The sequence below is a fragment of the Maniola hyperantus genome, chromosome 15 (assembly GCF_902806685.2).
Source record: "Maniola hyperantus chromosome 15, iAphHyp1.2, whole genome shotgun sequence".
Classification (NCBI taxonomy): Eukaryota; Metazoa; Arthropoda; class Insecta; order Lepidoptera; family Nymphalidae; genus Maniola; species Maniola hyperantus.
In genome coordinates, this window is record NC_048550.1 from 247,938 (window position 1) to 268,797 (window position 20,860).

The following is a 20,860-nucleotide window of genomic DNA, read 5'->3' on the forward strand; positions in this document are numbered from 1 at the left end:
TCGACTGAAATTTGGAATGGAAATAGATTATGCCCTGGATTAACATAACTATTAGGCTATAGGTACTTTTTGTCCAAGAAAAACGCACGCAGAGTTCGCACGAAATTTTTATAAAACCTATCCACGCGAATGAAGACGCGGGCGTCAGCTAGTAATAAATAAATTATTGCATGCATAATACCTACTTAGTGATAATAAACGAAATGTTAATAATTTATAACAAGTTGAAATACCTATATAAATCGTGTGAGGTCGATAATCTCTGTCAACCCTAGCACAGACTACGGTCTATTTGGGCTGCAAACTGCAAACACCAGTGTCAGTTGTTATCTAGTGCTTTGGTCTAAAAGTGTGGTGTAAAATGTTCACTTTTCATTAAGTCTATAAAACAAAATTTAAAAAATAAAAAAAGCTAACCCTCACATTTTTGGGTGCCACATCCACCATTCCACACAAAAAAATCGTCACTATCGAGAGGCTCCTGTATGAAACTTTTTTCCCTTCACTATTTTTATGTGTAGGTCTTATGGGTCTTCCTTCAGGAAAATTATGAAACGTCAATGGGAAATTTACCCGAGTACACCAAGGGCTCTCAAAAACTAACAGTCATAGAGACATGGTCCTAGAACTAAAAATGTGCAACACCTTAGTAGGCACTTTGGTGAGCCACTAAAAAAAAGATGGCCGCCCAACAATTTTTTTCCCCATACAAAATTTATTTTTAATTTTCAAGTGGTTCCCCAGGCCACTTATATGGAACTTTCTAATCATTGATGTTGGAATCCTTTATTATTCTAGGTTTCTAATCATACCCTACACGTATATAGAACTCAAAAGGTTTCCTTTCAGAAAAATGATGAAACATCATGAATATAGAAAAATTACCAGAATACCCCAACGGTCCTTTGTTTTTGTATTTTTTTCAGAATATAGTATTAGAAATCACGTCATGCATTATGGCAACCCCCTGCCACCCTTAAAGTTTATATGTGTGTATGTCAAATTTAGCAATGGATACTAAAAAGTGTATAGTGGTCGTAGGCTTAGAATGTACGCGAAAAATTCTAAGCCTATGACTATATTTTGAATTTTGAATATGTTTTGAATAAAAGCAATAAAAGGCTTTGACTTTGACAATAGAGGTTATTGACGCGACGCGATAAATACTATGTCTCAGAAGTTTGGCGCCCAACGTGGGGCGTTACGTGATTATCACTCGCCAGTCGCCAACGCCGAAATGGACATGTTCAAGTACGCTGGAAAACCTCTTTCAAACACATCATAACCAATCCATCGGGTCTCCTCTGAGAGAGAAGAGTTTTGGCCAGAGTCTACCACGCTGGCCATGTGCGGATTGGTGAACTTCACACACCTTTTATAACATTACGGAGAACTCTTAGGCATGCAAGTTTCCTCACGATGTTTTCCTTCACCTTTAAAGCAAGTGATATTTAATTACTTAAAATGCACATAACTTCGAAAAGTTAGAGGTGCGTGCTCAGAATTAAATCCCCGACCTCCAATTAGAAGGCGGACGTCCTAACCACTAGGCTATCACAGCTTTTTTTACACTGTCAAACACAATTAAAGTTATGTTTTGTGCCGATTCGAACCGCCCGCCCCGCCGCGGCCGCATCTAGCGTACCGGGCAGAGGGATGATGACTACCAGTCAAATCAGCGACTTTTTATCAAACGTCATAAACATTTCACGTAATTTGACGTACCTACTTAGGTACTTTTTTGATTAAATCGATAATTTAAAATGGTAAGCAAACTTAAAACTAACAGCGTATGTGGATTTAACGAGTTTTGGAAGACTCTATTTAATAATTTATTTTTGACATTGGCATCATCCCAATTGTGGGGACTGGACACTGTGTTGATAGATGTCTCATCAAGTCATCACTAACATTTAGTTTCGAGTTTAGATACTCGCTGGTACCAGCTATCTGCAATCAGCGCCAAAATATCGAAAATCAGGGTGCTTCAAAAACAGGTCGGTAATCGCAGCTTCAGCGTACTTGTAGAGGTCAGTGGACATCAATATCATTGCCTCGTTACATCGTACATCGCTCGTAAAGTGCTAACGTCGTCACGCCGAAGGACATTATCTAGTCTTAGGGCCTTATAGCTACTATTTAACATATACGAAAGGTATAGTATAGGAAATAATTAGATTTAATATTCAGTAGTATATTTAGTTAGGGCGTTTGTGCACTCATCCGTGAAATCATGGATTCCGTAAAAATACGAGTTGAATGAGTACGTATTTGGGCGTTTGTGCACTCATCCGAATTCGGTTCGTATCCGTGATTCTTCGACTTGGGCCGTCATACATTCGGAATACGAATCGAATACGGATTAGTGCACAAACGCCTTTGAATTTCAGAAGATAAGATCTTGATTCATGATACAGAATTTTTGAAGTTCCCCTATTAGCTACATAATGCAGAACATTGTAGGTACATCGTTACTTAGTTTGTAACCATGGGGTTGGCATATAGATTATCTGTAAAAGCCCCTTCCCTACAAAATGTCAGATAAAAAAAAATCGCACTCACATTTACGTAGTCGCGGACGTAGTTGACAGAGTCATTAGGCAATCAATGTGAAATCAAGGTCCTTACCCTAGCTAGGTATTTTATGAGGACTAAGTTGTTTCCTATCGTAATTCCTATATTCCATTAATGGTAAAAAAAACAGTCAAGTGCGAGTCGGATTCGCACACGAAGGGTTCCAAACTGTCATCATCATCAGCCTGTGGAAGTCCACTGTTGGACATAGGCCTTCCCTAAAGAGCGCCACCACACCCGGTCCTCAGCCTTCCTCATCCAGCCACTTCCCGCCAGCCTCTTTATATCGTCGGTCCATCGTGCTGGAGGGCGTCCCACACTACGCTTGCTTAAACGCGGTCTCCACTCAAGGAGTTTCCGGCTCCAACGGCCATCGCCTCTACGACAGTACTACGCTTCCAAACTGTCATAATACAAGAAATCCCAAATCACTATAATGCAGCGCATCTCGATGTGATTTAGTAAACTATTTATTTCGGAAACAAACTTTTTTTGGGATGGAACCACAAATTCATGGTTTTCGGATTTTCCCTTTACGTGTGCTATGAGACCAGGCTACCTGCCTGGTTCTAGGTCAACGGAAAGTAGAAGAAGAAAGAAGAAGAAGAAAGACGTTTATTAATACAAATTATGCCACACATCACAACTTAAAGCTAAGAGCTGGTTGTTCCGGCGCTTCTTCCACCTGAGAACAAGCAAAAGAAGCGCCGGAACAAACTGTTATATTGTGTGGCACAACCCGAAAAAAGGGTCCCAGCTCAGCATTATGCTGTATGCCTTGTTGCACAAGGACATACAGCGCTGATTTTCAGCTGGTACCCTGAACCGGGTGACGCCACGGATTATAAACTAATGATAACTAAACTAATGATAACTAAACCACACGGAAACATAAAAAATTAATAAAATAAAAAATCACTAACTAACAACTATACTTATTAATGACTATACTAACACAGACTGTAACTATACTAGTTATTACTAAAACAAAGACTAAGCACACATACATAATTATATTATAGGTATATAAATATTATCTTAATATAAATGTTAACACCAGGTTAAGTTTGTGTATAATATATAAAACACAGCTATATATACATACATATACACATATATAAATATATACACATAATACTTGTATACATGAAACTACAGAAATGAGAACTCCGCCACATGATCCTGGAATTCCACTTGCTTATCTAAAAGGTATTTTTTTAGTTTTAATTTAAAAGTAGAAATAGTTTTTGAGTCTCTGATTGGTGGAGGAATATTATTCCAGCACTTAGTTGCGGAGTATGTAAAGGATCCTCTAAAAGCGGCAGTACGATGAATTGGAATCCGAAGCCGATTACGACAGCTTCTCAGACGATCCGATTCACCATCGGCGACCCAGACTAGCTTATTAGCAAGGTAAAACGGCTTACCCAGCCTAATTACTCCAAAAAGTAAGCCAGCGAGATGCAGTTTCCTATAACGTATCCTATTCCTATATCCAGAAAGTACTCTATAGGTTTCTTGACAGACACGACAGAAAGACATCGAAGTGATCCGAAGGGTCCTATTTCCTGTTAGGGTAAGGAACCCTAAAAAGAAGAAACAATCTACGTTAGTAGAACTAAATCTGAAGTAAAAGATTCTGTGCTTTGTAGAATATTAGTAATCAATGAAAAACAAAAGAAACCAAACATGTACGTAAATAATAAGTATTTCCTCAAGGAAATGACCTGTGGGCAAACATTTACGACTTATATATAACCAACAGATTAATTTAATTTACGGTAGTACCTTCTGTGTCTACGGCACATACCTACGGCCTTCGGACACAGAATACATAATAGTACATTGCGCGGTAGAAAGCAATGTACATCGACTTTTGAAGGAGATAGCAGATTGGTAGAGCATTGTCTCTGTCGTTAAGACCGACAAAACGTCATAATATATGTAGATATGAATGACAGAGAAAACGCTCTACAAAGCCGAAATGTCATTCTAATAGTCGATGTAGGTACATTACTTTCTGCCGCGTACTGTACTAATACTTCGGAGGACACTACGTGACCGCAACGGCTGTAATGAGGTTAACTAATGGATAGTACTTACTAACAACTTACCGAAATGAATAAGCTGTCTATCCACGATTTGCCCTACTAAGGAAAGAGATTTGTGGTAGCTTGTATGGAGTTTAAATGCCAAAGGAGATCGCCCGTGAACGGGCCCTCTTTTGTGGCCGCGTCGTGTCAAAACTTAAATAAATTTTTTTAGAAATGTGTTATTTTTTTACGATTATGTTTTATAACGACTTTTTTTCACTCTATTATTGAAAATATCCACAATTACAGTTCGAATCGTAAACATGCATTTATTTTGAAGAAGTATTACTTAAATATAACCTCAATATCAGCAATATAAAAAATAAGATTTCTTTATAACCAACCAGGGTGAATAAATAGAAATCGTTTGCAGAATATAAAGAGATAATTATTTGTCTACAAAATAAAATTAAAACCATGGTGACATAACAATTATATTAGGGGGGGCCCAAAGCTCCTAAGAAAATGGGCAATCTCTTTTGTATCTTTCAATTTCAATTTCAATTTTCATTTATTGCATTTCCATAAACTACATCATATTAAGTATGTACAAAGTATTATGGATACCCAGTTTGGGTGTCGCAATTTGGTCCTTAGACCTTAGTAGGGAGACCGATATTATTATTTATTTAGGTATATGTTCGTCGTTTAGGAAATCATTTACGGCATAGTAGCCCTTTTCTAATAAAAAGTTTTTTAATATTCTGTTGAATTTATTTTCATTGTTTATGTTACGAATTTTGTCTGGTAAATTATTATATATCTTTATAGACATTACGTAGGGACTCGAGATATGCAGTACTAATTTTGATTGCGGAAGGTTTAATTTATTTGCATGTCTTTCGGGAAATCGACGGGATTTGATTACTTTTTTTGTGTATAAGTGTATATTTCTTTTTACAAATTTGCATACCTATAGAGATCTTTGGTAGAGTACAGCAAATCGTGGATGGATAGTTTATTAATTTCGGCCGTTAATGAATCGATGTAGAGGTTTGGCCACAGATTAGAGACTAATCTGTGCGTTTTACCCTTTAGGTACGGAACCCTAAGAAGCTTAGAATATTTATGAAAGTCTTAGGAATATTTTCATATGAAAGTAAAAACAGGCTCGTTTGAATACTTGTAGACGTATAGTTCCGAGCTAGGGGACTGATATTTACCGCAAAAATTGAATGGGAGGGGGGACGGGGGACGGGGGTGGATAATATTTACCGTCAGTCACGCGTGGCTGCCCCTCAAAAACATCAAAAGGGAAAATATAAAGAACTATACCTATTACCTACATATTTTACTTTAATCACACGTATAACAATAGCATTGTGTGGGTGTAATATAACAATAGGTAGGTATAAGCTAAGTAATTATCTGATGCATGTTTTGTTCAACTACAAAAGGGGTAAGTTTGACATTTATATTGTGCTATTTCATTACTATTACGGTAAATGCTTATAAATTATAAACCAAAGCGGTAAAGATGGGCGTTATTGGCTATTTACGGCAACGGTTAATCAACAGTTACTTAGTTTCAATACCGATATTGTTAACCGTTGCCGAATATCGGTATCAGAGTTGTGTTTCAACTAATTTAATATGCGCAACGCGCAGCGGTTTCCGTAGTAGTAACTAAGCTAGCTGCCGTATCAATACCGTCTGTATAGCTAGCGCGCGCATATTCACTAAAATAAAACCAATTTTACTTTCATGAATATCGTGAAGTAATCACAACCTTAAGTTCATAGCAGTAAAGTTTAATTTGATCATTGACATAGGTCAAACTATAGTGGACGCCTGCACAAATAGTTTGCCACAGTCCAGTTAACCAAAAACATTTCATAAAGATTGATAAACCAAAGAGGACCTTATCTCTATTACTCTAAGGCTAACTGTATTTAGAATGATAGATCAAAGTGTAATGGACAAGTACTTGTACAGTTAAGCCTTAGCATAATAGAGATAAGGTCGGCTTTGGTTTACCAAGTTCTTAGTTACTAAGCCGGTAGCCAATAACCGCTCCTTCTCAGCTTTCAGTGAAAGAAAGAAAGAGAAGGCATAATTATTGCGTTTCTAGTTACCCAAAAACCAAACAATGCATTGTCGGTTGCCAGTTGGCAGTGTTGCGTTGTCAGGTGGTTCGTCATAGATGATAACTGAAAACCGTTGCTAGCTACGACAATAACGCTATGGTACGCTATAGGCACGGCAGCGGTTTTCAGTTAAGTTAAGCTATAGCGGACACATGTCTACAAAGCGGTGCCACTTCCGACTTGGTACGACCATGCCCATAGAGTTGAGCAATGAGATGGACAAATTAATTCAGAAATCTGTAGTAAAGCAATACCGCGATTTTTAGAGCTCCAAGAATGAATTCATTGCATGTGTTGATAAGTTACCTAATAAGTAGGTACCTATCTAGTTTAGCTACAAGAATTTACTCAAGGTACCTTCAAGTCAAGAGTGAAATAGGCATCCATCTTGGGCTGCAATCTCATCTTCCTCTAGGTCTGATTGCAGAAAAACGCTAGTCTATTATTAATTTAAAAAAAAAACTATAGACTGCTAAAATCATAATAACCCTTCGTTTTGGCTTCGAGTAAAAATTCACAGGATGTGGACAGAATCATAATCCACGCCCTATTGATGAGTCAATCAATCAATCAATCAGCCTGTTTGCGTCCACTGCTGGACATTGGCCTTCCCAAGAGCGCGCCACCACCTTGGACGATCTAAAGGCCACCACACACGGTCCACCCACGTCCCAGTTCCCGCCTATACGCGACTATTAATAGGTATAATCAAGTCAGGTATAGTTTCACCCATAGAGGTTTCACCGGACAATTTATGTCCGCCATGTTTCGTCTCCCATCGAAGGCAGGTGCGGATTTCAATTTTCATGTCATGTATCGCAAATGTCCTCGATTGTGTTGAGCTATGGTGCAAATATGTAACGTTTTTATGGGATCCCTTCAGTCTCGAGTCTCGACACAAAGTTGGATTTTTTCCTGTTGAATGTGGTACGTACGTGTCCATCGTTTATAGTTCCTTCCTACGCTGGTACGAGTAACTTCTTATTTAAAACTAACATTATCATTACCCTAACATTTTCTTTGTCCTAATTGATAAGAAATCTCGTGAGCTGAGAACGTACTTCGGTAGAATTATTTGTCAGGCGTTATGTTATGCTCTAAGTGGGTATGTAAGCTCTCATCTCAGCCTCAGATTTACTGAGCGGGCGATGGAAAGAGCCATTCTCGGAGTATCTAATCAAAGCCACAACACAACGTGTCGCAAATCTAACCCTCAGGATATACAATATATAATGTAGAAGGTCAGAACAGCTCATTAGGAATTAACATTAGGATTAGATCAGCGTTCACTATTCAGCCATCAAACATACAACTGTACAATAATAATAATATTTTAAACAGAAACTCTTCAAAAATAAATGTTTTTACGAAAAGAGTAAAGACAATCATATTTTCCAACTGTTTTAGCACTTTTAGCAACTGTTACAAATCAGCTCAGACGTCAGGTTGATCTTATGTAACATCTTCGTGAACTCTTTACGTAACATTTTTTGTTATTTTTATAAAGGGCGGTAAAAACTCTACTTGGCTTGGGAGGCAAGAAAGTACATCGTTATAAATGTTACGTAGTAAATGTGGCTACTTCCGTTGTACACAATCTCTAAACTAAACTAAAATGACACGTCTAGATCTATTGCTATATGTATATGGTTTAAGACATTTATTGTTCCATAAAGGAATTTCCACTTAGATGTAACTTACAGGCTATGTTATAAAAAATAATAAATAAATAATAAATAATAATAATAAAAAAGCCCCCTAGCTATCCCTTTTATAATGTTGCTTGTGGAAAAAGGATAGCACTAGATTTAGACCTGTTAATTTGTTTAGAGATTGTGTACAAGAGAATCGGCGCCAATGTAAGGTTTCGATCCTACTGCCAGAGGTCTAGAGATCAGAATCCAGCTAGGTAGTTACTGAACTCTACATATGGAAACCGAAGTCAGTTGTTTGCTGTGCAAAATCGTTAACCTGCCCAAAAACGCTTGCTAATATTGATAAGTACCTTCAAGATAAGAGAGAATAGGCATCTCTATTCTCTACGTAGGTGCTCAGGCAGGCGCGCTCCAGCATCACTATTTAATGTGATTGGCCTTTGCAGGAAAGCGCAAGCCTATATTATACTACTATACCCACTAGTACTAGCATCTACAAACAATTACAAGTTTAAACCAGCAGGCCGATTGCCGTAAACTGACATGTGACATCGCAATAGAAATATCCTTAAGAATCGTGATCGTTACAGTTGATAAATTTGCTATCGCGGACGACTAATGCACTATATCGCATTTGGTCATTATCGACATTTTGATGACGTATTGGTAGCACGGACCTATTTATAACCCGACTAAATCGAATATCTATGGTAATCACTTGGTAATCTAGTAATTTACATGGACATAACAGTCTCCTAAATTTGGCTACGTTACTTATTACAAATAAGTAGTTAGTCTGTGGTAACTATTTAGAACCCCAGACCACAAAGTACAATTTTTTGTTGTTTTTCCTTAGTTTGCGCGTTTGTTTTTTGTGATTAATTCTGCAACTTTGCTTGCTCCTCGGACTCCGGAGACTTAGTTTTTCTCACTGAACTTATACGCAAATGCCTGGGCACTGATTTGCCTAAGTATTGGGATCTTTATTGACGGACTGTGGCTGCTTGGAAGTTAGAACTCGTAAGTTAACAAACGTTATCATTCAATACAAGTAAAGGCTCTCATGCGGGTTTCCTCACGATCTTCCTTTTCCTTCACAGCTAAGCAAGTGATATTTAGTTGTTACAATGGTATTAAACTCCGAAAAGTTAGAGGAGTTTTAACAGCGTTTCATAAAGTACCTATTATACAAATTGAGTCCATTGCTACTGGTGGTTATGACTTCATAGTAAGTACCTCCACACTACAAGTGCTTTCTCGAGTATGTTTCCTTATGTATCTAGAGCTGCCTAAAACGTTGCTCTTCATATGAAAGTTTGGATGTTTCTTACTCCTTCGCACCACAAATATTTAAAGAAACAATTTGGATTAGCTAAATTAGTAACAAAGATACCATATACACTGATTCTAAAGTCTTCGCAGACAACGTCATACCTAAACAGAAGCTGGTAGTGCCTAGTGGTATAGATTAAGCAACACAGTCAGTGGTCACTTACTCAGTTATCATAATTTTTTTTCAGGCAAAGGTGATACAGTGCTACATTCATTTCTTCATCCTGACAAAGATATGGATTGGGATATGTTGTGAACTCGAGCTCTTGGACCCCGTGCAGAGACAAATAAAATAATGAACGGTGCCAGATTAGATTTATAAGAAGCAGATGGTGATATAATTAAAATGTCAGAATCTAATCTACTTTAATAAAAGAATACATAAAAAATCATCAAACTGTTGTTTTATTTGCCTAAATAATTTAAATTCCAAAGTAATTTCCAAAGCTAAATCAATTAAATCAGAAAATGATTTGACTTTTGGACATTACTTTGGGGAATAATTTTAGAAGTTCCCCGAAGAGCCTAGTGGTTAGGATGTCCACCTCTGAATAATTGAAGGTTGGGGGTTCAATTCTAGGTACGCATCTCTAAGAGTTATGTGCGTTTTAAACAATTAATTATACTTAACTTGATTTAGCGGTGAAGGAAACATCATGAGGAAATCTGCATGCCTGAGAGTTCTCCATATTGTTCTCAAAGGAGTCAAAGGTATACTATTATGTTCAGCTTGTCGCTGGCTCACTATAGAGTACGGTTCTCTTGAGTGTGAGAAGAGTTTTGGCCATAGTCTACCATGCTGGCCAAATGCGGATTGGTAGACTTCACTTCACACACCTTTGATAACACTTTGGAGAACTCTCAGGCATGCAGGTTTCCACACGATGTTTTCCATCACCGTTAAAGCAATGATATTTAATTATTTAGTTAAAATGCACATAACTGTTCTCCAAGAAGTTATAGGTGCGTGTAAAAAGTACTCTGTGATTCTCATTTCTCAGTGTTAGTATACCTCTATATTTAATGTACTCTGTGCATCAAACCTACTAATGAAAGAGTCATCACATATTCTTTTAAAAGTACTTATGAGACTTATATTAATCTAAAAATGCTTTTATACTATTATACTAGCTTCTAAAATTAATAATTGATTTCTTATCTAGCAGAAGAATTACTATAGCCTTTTTTAATCCCTTTCATAACTTTATTTTAATTAATATGAGTAGTAAAACGATTTGCGGATAGCTTATGTCACTGATAAAAACACCTCTCGAGTTGTTTCAATGAAAACCTCATTTGACGTAACATTTGTCTTGGTTCTTATATGACATCAAACTTCAAAACGCGTCCGCAATAGCATTTTTCATACAATAAATTTTATCGATAGTGTAAATGAACTGTCAAAACATTTTTTTGTCCACATCTATCCTTTGTGGACTGTCTCACCGAACCGTGATAGGAAAACCATATTTTGACATTGATGCTGTCATTAAATGATAGATGCAGTCGATTCGCAATCGGCCCGCGGGTTTAAACATTGTTCACCACTGAATTAGCTACGTCATCTCAGGTGTTTTTTTAAAGAATATAAGCCATGCTAGTCATGACTATTAGTCGCCTTTCCCCGCCAACTAAGCCTATAGCTTGTGCTAGGAGTAGGTACGACAACCTGATTAAAGGGCTCGTTAGGTCGTTAGTAGATACCTAGGTTGCCTAAGTACCTCCCCTAGACTAGACAATATCGTTAACGAGTTTATCGTGATAGATGGTTGGCGCACGGTCCACGGTCCATGGTCCAGTGCGACTGCGGCGATAGACGCGAATCGCGATAATTACATTTCCCCCACCACCCATGGGATGGGGGGTGCTCCACCGCCGCCCAGTCAGACAGTAATAACTTCTGTTTTAACTCGTTTTTCATTACTCTCATACAATAAGGCTTCAATTTCGAGTTGCAGCTTGGACGAATGGCGCCGATTCTGTTGTCTTTCTCTAAAATAAATTGTAGTGCATCTTTTTCTTTTTCATATTCGTCTGATGTCGTCCGTCCATCTTGAATCTAGATTCTAGTGGGGGTCTTCCAACGTTGCGTTTTCCGGTGCGACGCCGCCATTCGAGCACCTTGGGACCCCAACGTCTGTCGGGTTTACGAACTATGTGGCCCTGTCCAGTGCCCATTGCCACTTCAGCTTCGCAACCCGTTGTGCTATGTCGGTTACTCTAGTTCTCCTACGGATCTCCTCATTTCTGATTTGATCACGTAGAGAAACTCCGCACACAGCTTTCTCCATCACCCGCTGAGTGACTCTGAGCTTTCTTATGAGGCCTGTAGTTAGCGACCATGTCTCGGATCCATATGTCATCACTGGCAACACGCACTGTTCGATGGTCTTCAAGCACGGTGGAATTTTGGACAAGAAGACATCTCGAAGCTTCCTGAACTGTTGTTATGTTACACCTTAATTCAATCCAATTCCATGTGACTACTTGATTCTTTCGCTTCCAATCGGCAGGGGTGTGCGCCGATGAGTGCAAACAGAGTGAAAACCTCGGAGGTGCTAACTGACGCCAAGGGCCGACTTGTCGACTGACAGGCAGACATGTTGCGTAACACTAACACGGGAAAATAGAGGGTCGTTCACCCTCTCTAGCCGCTAACACCACTGCGACAAAAACCTGCCAAAATAATCCCAATCCTAACAATATAAAGTTCAATTTTCATTGAACGACAGATTGTTAACCCCAAAAGGGAATTTCGGCTTAGTTTATGTAAATATAATCTTTATAATTTAGCGTTTTTGGTTGATTTTTGATTACACACGTGTTTGTATATTTTCCGGTCGGGAAATTTTGAGCCACTGAGTGAAAGTTGGTTGAAATGGCTGGACGCTGTCTTTAATCAATACAAGCGAAGCGATGTGGTTCTCGTGAACAAAATGTGCTGCCTTATTCATGTTATTCCAAAGAGTACTTAGCCAACGATATTTAAATATTTTATCTAGGAACTATATGAAGTATTATAATATAGGATTGTACAGATGAAAGATTTGTTTGTTTGTTTGTTTTTTCTCAGGGCCGGCTTAGAACATTCGGCGCCGAGGCACGCCGAGGTGCGAAAGTTAGTCTGCACCCCGCTTCCCATTAAAAGTATCTACTATCTATATAATCACCAGTTTTCCGAAATCAAATCTATAGCACGCGACAGGTTGAAATGGCAATCGGGGAGGGGACGCCCCGCACAATCCGCATGCTAACCCGTTTGTGCGGGCGTCCCCCCGCCTCGAGTCCCGATTGCCATGTTACCTTGTCGCGTAGGTTCTATCTAGGTGGCTAGGCTAGGCTCTCGTGAAATATTCGTACTCTTACATCCGCTGACACAATTTTTCCAAGACGGAAATTCCGCGTTTTTCTTTGTTTCTCGCAACTTCTATACAACAGATATATATATTCCGCGTCGTTAACCTATATTTAACCAGCTCCTGAAAATTACAATTTCTGATATTTTCTTTACCTACGGATAAAATAATAATGTTCTTTGGATTTTTTTGAAGTTGTTTGGCCATAGTCCACCACGCTGAACAAGTGCGCATTGACAGACTTCACACACCTTTGAGAACATTGTGGAGAACTCTCAGGCATGCAGGTGTATTATGAAAATTCAATGTGTAATCACATCTTCTCCATGACGTAAAGTAATAGTACAACAAAGTGCGTAACAGACCCTCCGTGTTGTGATCTGGATCATCAGATGGGGTGATAAGTACGATCTACGGTTAAATCCAATTTGCCCCCGACGTGTCCCCGACCCCCGACATGTCCCCGACCCCCGACATGTCCCCGAGCGTCGCTGGCCGGGTTTAAACTTTCATCCGGACAAGTTGTAGACGAATGAAATGGAGAAATGCATTATTGATGGCACGACCTGCGCCTGTTCACAATCGAGACTACACTTCTCCAGTTTTTTGTGACAACTTTTAGGGTCCGTACTACAAGAGGTAAAAAGGAATCCTTATGGTACGACTCCACTATCAGGATTCGGCAAATCAACCAGCCAGACTATTGGATACGGCGTATGTTTTGTGTTTGGCGAATTTTTAAAGAGCAAATCAGCCGGGCTGGCACACGCGACATATTGTGACAGCGAACAGTCCTTCCGAGAAAACCATGAGTTCACGCCAACAGACGGAAGACTAAGGGGTCCTTGTTGACTGCGGAACCCTAAGAATAAAATGTAAAATGAGTACCTACAAATGTCAGCTGTTGTGTTCGACATGCAATGAGCTAGGGCGGGCGGGCGGGCGGGCGGGCGGCTGAATGGCGCTGCATGAATACAGCACAGAATACCTGCATCCACTCATGTACCATAGTATACCTATAGTCCGCGACAGGTCGAGATGACGATCGGGCAGGGGGCGCGCCGCACAGCCGCACAACCCGGTGCGGGCGAGCGCGGGTGACGTGCGGGTGTGCGGGGCCTCCCCCCGCCTCATATCCCGATTGCCATGTCGACCTATTATACGAACAAAGCCGTGCGAGGCTGCGAATGACGTCTTATTCATGCTCGTGATATGAATGCAACCAAGCATTGCACTCTGTTGCACTTTTTTTTTTTTTTTTTTTAAATATTTATCACCGACAACTTCCATACATAAAAGACCGCACATTTAAATACATACAATAAACAGTATGGTCGTCAATTACAGGTGAAACTTTGCTTATAAACTAACATGCACTAACTTACAGACTAACAGATTAAAGTATAGATTAACTTAAAAACAGACAGACTTAATAACGTACAGAGTAACTTGACAGATTAACAGTAGTTAAAAATAAAATATACATTATTTGACTTCAGCGAATTGTTTTAACCAAAAGTCTGTTTTTTCGCAATTAAATATAGGTACAGCTGGACTGAAATCTGAAATACCTACTTACCTACTTACTTATAAATGAACTAACTTATTCCCGCGACTTTGTCCGCGTGGACTACAAAAATTTCAAACCCCCGTTTTAGCTACTTAAGGGTTGAATTTTCAAAAATCCTTTCTTAGCGGATGCCTACGTCATAATAGCTATCTGCGTTCCAAAATTCAGCCCGATCCGTCCAGTAGTTTGAACTGTGCGTTGATAGATCAGTCAGTCAGTCACCTTTTCCTTTTACTAATAATTACTTACTACACATAAAATAAAAACGTGTTAAAAAATAAAAAAAGCCAATTGGAAATGTATGGAAATTTTTATAACAAGTTATGATTTTAAAAGCGAATAGAGGTCCTCAATTAAACTCTCAGCCGTGCAGCCAGGCTTCGAGGGGGAGAGTAGATAATCGCCTCCCCTCCGAGGGGGGCCGCTACCCCTCCCCGGCGAGGCTCTGCATCTGCGCGAGGGGGGTTTGAGCGCCCCCTGGTTGCATCCGGAATTAAATGGACACGGTTTCGGTCAAGAATACTAATAGTTGTGTAAAGAAATTGACCTGTGAAGCTGTGACAGCGTGGTTAGGACGTCCGCCTTCTAATCGGAGGTCGGGGTTCGATCCCGGGCACGCACCTCTCACTTTTCGGAGTTATGTGCGTTTTAATTAATTAAATATCACTTGCTTTAACGGCGAAGGAAAACATCGTGAGGAAACCTGCACGCCTGAGAGTTCTCCATAGTGTTTTCAAAGATGTGTGAAGTCTACCAATCCGCACATGGCCAGCGTGGTAGACTATGGCCAAAACCCCTTTCACTCCGAGAGGAGACCCGTTCTCTGTAGTGAGCCGGCGATGGGTTGATCATGATGAAGGAAATTGTCCAGTTAAGGTAGAGAACACTTACCTAATGGTAAGAATTTGATGATTTTCTCTTTCTGCTGTCCAAAATTCCTCAGTGCTTGAAGACCAAAGTCTTCGAACAGTGCGTGTTGCCAGTGATGACATATGGATCCGAGACATGGTCGCTGACTATGGACCTCATAAGAAAGCTCAGAGTCACTCAGCGGGCGATGGAGAGAGCTATGCTTGGAGTTTCTCTACGTGATCAAATCAGAAATGAGGAGATCCGTAGGAGAACTAGAGTAACCGACATAGCACAACGGGTTGCGAAGCTGAAGTGGCAATGGGCAGGGCACATAGTTCGTACAACCGATAGACGTTGGGGTCCCAAGGTGCTAGAATGGCGACCTCGCACCGGAAGACGCAGCGTTGGAAGACCCCCCACTAGGTGGACGGACGACATCATCGACTCGCAGGGAGCCGCTGGATCCAGGCGGCGCAAGACCGTGGCGTGTGGAAGTCCCTACAAGAGACCTATGACGTCTATTGGTTGATGATGATGATGATGATGATGACCTCTTTCTGCAAGCTCCTAAGGTTGTATAGTATATACTCTCAAACCGTGAGGATTCAGAAACTATTGCTAGTGAATTGATATTGTAAACTCTTCATGTGGGGAGTGTAGAACTGCATGATGGTGGCAACTGGAAGTCCACAATATACAATGAACCAAAAGCTTAATTTGCTGTAATCCGCTGAAACAGGTCGAATCTGTATGATGCGACATGCAGCATGCGAATTGCACCGCCCGCCCTCCCACTGCTAACCATGCAGGACAAAGCAGCCACTTGGCAAACAATAAAATGAAAAAATGAAAAATGAAAATCTTTTTTATCCGTATAAACTTTTACAAGTGCTTACGAATAGTCGGATGCATCTACCACTGGTTCGGAATGCCTTTCCTGCCGAGAAGAACCAGCAAGAAACTCGGCGGTTGCTCCTACGCAATAGAAGCAATACGCAAAGAAACTTTGCAATTGTGCATTGTAAGGTGTACATCTCCTGAGGATGCTCCGGCGTCGGGGCGAAACGTGCGTGTTTGTGTGTGTGTGTGAGTGTATTTTGGGATTTGTGTGGTGCTGCGTGGTGGCTGGCATTTCCTGCATGTTTAGCAGTGGGAGGGCGGGCGGTGCATTTCGCATGCTGCATGTTGCATCATACAGATTCGATCTGTTTCAGCGGATTATAGCAAATTAAGCTTTTGGTTCATTGTATGCATGATGGCGGTGAATTGACTTCGCCTGTGTCAAGCATGTAACTCCTGAGTCCTGACCTACTGAGGTAAAAATGCAAATTCAATGAGGCGCCGGGATAACATTACCAGTTCTAACTGGTAATGTGTGGTACAGCTTTAAAAAATAAACGTTTTTTCTTTCTTTCTTCTTTCAAATCTAACTCAACCTCATCACACGAATACGCAATCATGAGACCGACTCAGTATTTTACTCGCAAACTATTGATTTGCCCCAGTTTTTGTAACCCAGAGGAAATAATTCTCTGTCTACCTAGATGTTACAAACATCCTAGATAACTAGTCAGATTTGGCACCGACTCCCGACATCCGGCCGGGCAATGCTGTTCAGATAAAATATTATCCAGCATTGAGGAAATTCGAAAGTTGCTTTTACCTAAAAGTCATTTTAATTTGTATGATTGTGTAAAATCGCCACTGCCCGGTCCGAGCTCTATGCAAAGTTCTCAAAACATTGTCTAGCAAACAAAAACACAATTTGTTAAACCAAGAAAACCAACAAACTGAGTTTGTTGTGGGCTCTTCTCAGACCTGGGCGCGTTTGGAACCCTCGTAGATTTAGTTTTAAGTTTGCGTAGTAATTATCACCACTATATCTTACAAATCCAACAACTGACAATCGAAAAGAGTAATTTATTACCTAGGTATTTTGAATAAATCATTGGACTTTGACTTTGACTTTGACAATGGAATTCCAAATTATACCCATTCGAAGCAATGCACATTACTTTCTACCAAGAGAGTTGAAGAGGAAACTTCAAAACTTGAAGAGCCAGACTGCTTAAAGTACCTAGGTATTAAATTTTTTAAGTAGAAGGAATTTTTAAGAAACCTCTTTGATACCTTAAAACAGGAAAAATTGACTGAAATTCATAGAGAATCGTCTGGTCTTAACCTAACCAATACAATTAATATTCACTAGCTGATGCCCGCGACTTCGTCCGCGTGGAATAAGGTTTCTTAAAAATCCCGTTGAATGATTTTCCGGGATAAAAAGTAGCCTATGTAACTCTCCGGGTCATGCAAAAAATCACGTCAATCTGTTGCACCGTTGCGACGTGATTGAAGGACAAACCAACAAACAACACTTTCGCATTTATAATAAGGGTACTGATGTTACTTTAGTTCAAACATGTACCTAAATTATTGGGAAATGTATGGTTACGGATTTGAAGGCCCCTCCAAAACACGAAACGCATAACGGTATCTTCAATGAGCAGTAGTTACGGAAAGGGATAAAAGCCGAACCAACAAGCCCTGAGGGACGGAGACTTTCTTTTTAATCCACGGCAAACTCCCCATAAAACGTCACAAAGGGGACGCCGGAGGGCATAATGCATTTCTTTTATAGCATGCCCTTTGAATAGAAAGTGTGATTATTACAAAACGGAACCTGATGCACTTTGATAAAAGCGTACGGAAAAACTGAACGTACTTCCTATAAGACTCATGTGCTATAAGTCCCGCAAATTGCTATTACGCTGGAACCATGTCTCATTAACATCGAAATGCCGTCACGACGAAATAAAAACATACCATCAGCTCGAAACTTCAGTCTAGTGCTTACGTCACTAAAATGGCGGCCACGCGCATTAGAAATTTGCTGCTTATACAGGGTGTAACCTGAACGCTGACAAAAACGAAGATTTACTGATATGATACCACAAAAAAATATAAAAAATCCTATAATTTTGTAAAAGTTAACGCTATATTGCAACTAGTTATGCCCGCGACTTCGTCCGCGTGGACTACACAAATTTTAAACCCCTATTTTACACCCTTAGGTTTGATTTTTAACTATGACATTTTTAATTATGAGATATGACACAAGCTTAATAAAATATGTCATGTACCTACTGCTAATTGCAAAAATATTAACTACTAAACTTCTTTATCGACCCTTCAAAACTGACAGACTTTCATACAAACTTCATATTTTACCCCTTTAGGGGTTGAATTTTGAAAAGTTCTTTCTTAGCGGACGCCTACGTTATAAAATGTATTTATTTTAAATTTCAGGTCAGTCTTCAGGCTGTGGTAGTAATTAATAATAAGTATATAGGTATTTTTCAAAATGTTACATTAGATATAAATTTTTTTAAGAAGTGCATATTATGTTACACTAGCGTATTAGGAATAAGCCTGTAAAGCTAGATGTAAGTGTTGCAAATAAAAAAAAATAAAAAAAAAAATAAAAGCTATCTGCATGCCGAATTTCAGCGTGATCCGTCCAGTAGTTTGAGCTGTGATGTTTGATAGATCAGTTAGTCAGTCAGTCAGTCACCTTTTCCTTTTATATATATTGATAAAACATTTGACTGACGCTAGAGGTCAACGAACGTTCCGTAAGTAGGCCACTCGGAGTCAATGCCGCGTCGTAACTGTCAGTCTTCTAATTAAGGAACTAGGATTAATCAAAAAGAACGAATAGATATAACTCGTCCATACTTCACATTAGATCCCATTCCAAGAATATTATGATTCATGCAATTAAACTACTGGTGATTGACTCTAATTGTGCTCATTTGACCAACAACTCGATTTCGTAAGGAGTAAAGACAGTTTAAGCACCTACCTAGTACGAGTCTTAGTTATGAGCTTTCCATTGCAAGTCGAATTTTGTATTTTTCACTATTATTTGTCATGTCAAAATTACGGTTCACCCTACGAAGTAGTACTTAGAAATTACGGTTCACCCTACGAAGTAGTACTTAGAAATTACGGTTCACCCTACGAAGTAGTACTTAGAAATTACGGTTCACCCTACGAAGTAGTACTTAGAAATTACGGTTCACCCTACGAAGTAGTACGTAGAAATTACGGTTTACCCTACGAAGTAGTACGTAGAAATTACGGTTCACCCTACGAAGTAGTACTTAGAAATTCTTTGGGTTCACCTTTAAAATAAGGACTAAAATCGTACGATTGACATGACACGTAAAGTTAAAATCGTACGATTGACATGACACGTAAAGTTAAAATCGTACGATTGACATGACACGTAAAGTTAAAATGGCGCGTGAGGAGCTAAATTTTACGATACATTTTTTCATGGTAGGTGGCCCCCATTAGCACAGAATATATTATAATAGTACTAACGCCATTAGGCCCACTTCAATTTACTTTTATTTTTTCTTCATACCTACACGACATACGTGGTAGATGCATCCGACTATTCGTAAGCACTTGTAAAAGTTTATACGAATAAAAAAGATTTTCATTTTTTTTTTCATACCTAGGTAGGTACGTCTTTCGCACTTATTTTTTTATCATTTTGTAGTGCCTATCCTGCTAACGCCGTGTGCCGGATTTATTCAGGGTTACCTATTTATATTTTTTAATAAAAATTTAGGAATTTAAAAAAATGCCTATAATTCTAAAATCCCACGAAACCAGATATAATATATTTGCTTATTACCATTTAATTTAATCATTAATTAGAATGATTGGTGGCCAATTAGGTACACTAATTAATTAGGTATTTACATACAATGAGGTACACAGAAAAGACAAAAGTAAATACTTAGCATAATTCAGGTTACAGGTCACTGACCGACATGCTCTACTATTCAGATAAGTAACACTACTTAAGTACTACGTAACAGTTCCCGAGGCTGCGGGATTCGACCAAAATAAATTAATAATATGACAGTTTTATTCTAACAATTCTAAATTACGTTTTGGCTGCAATTGGGTATATTACCTTTCTTGAAAATTGTCTTACTTTGATCCTAAAGTGTTAATAAACTACCAAAAAATTTATCGATCGGTCAGTGCAATAATTGAAGTTAGTGCAGTCAAGTTAGTGCAATAATTGAAGTTAGTGCAGTCAAGTTAGTGCAATAATTTTAAATTTTGCATTTCAAATTTCGCCGCGAAAACGCTACCCGCGATCTGTTTAGCTTCATGAGCTGTGGTGACTGATGCCGTCACATAGATTGGTATGCAACGGTGTTTTCTTAGTGAATTTATGGCCTAAACCCGTCTCACTCTGAGAGGAGACGCGTGCTCAGTAGTGGGCCGGTAATGGGATGATCATGATGTAAGGAATGGT

General features: G+C 39.3%; 1 protein-coding gene across 2 annotated transcripts in view; it reads left to right on the forward strand.

The window, feature by feature from the left end:
• The window catches only part of LOC117988700 (uncharacterized), a 35,925-nt gene that overhangs the window by 8,494 nt on the left and 6,571 nt on the right, over positions 1-20,860 (forward strand). The gene's annotated exons all lie outside the window — the stretch shown is intronic.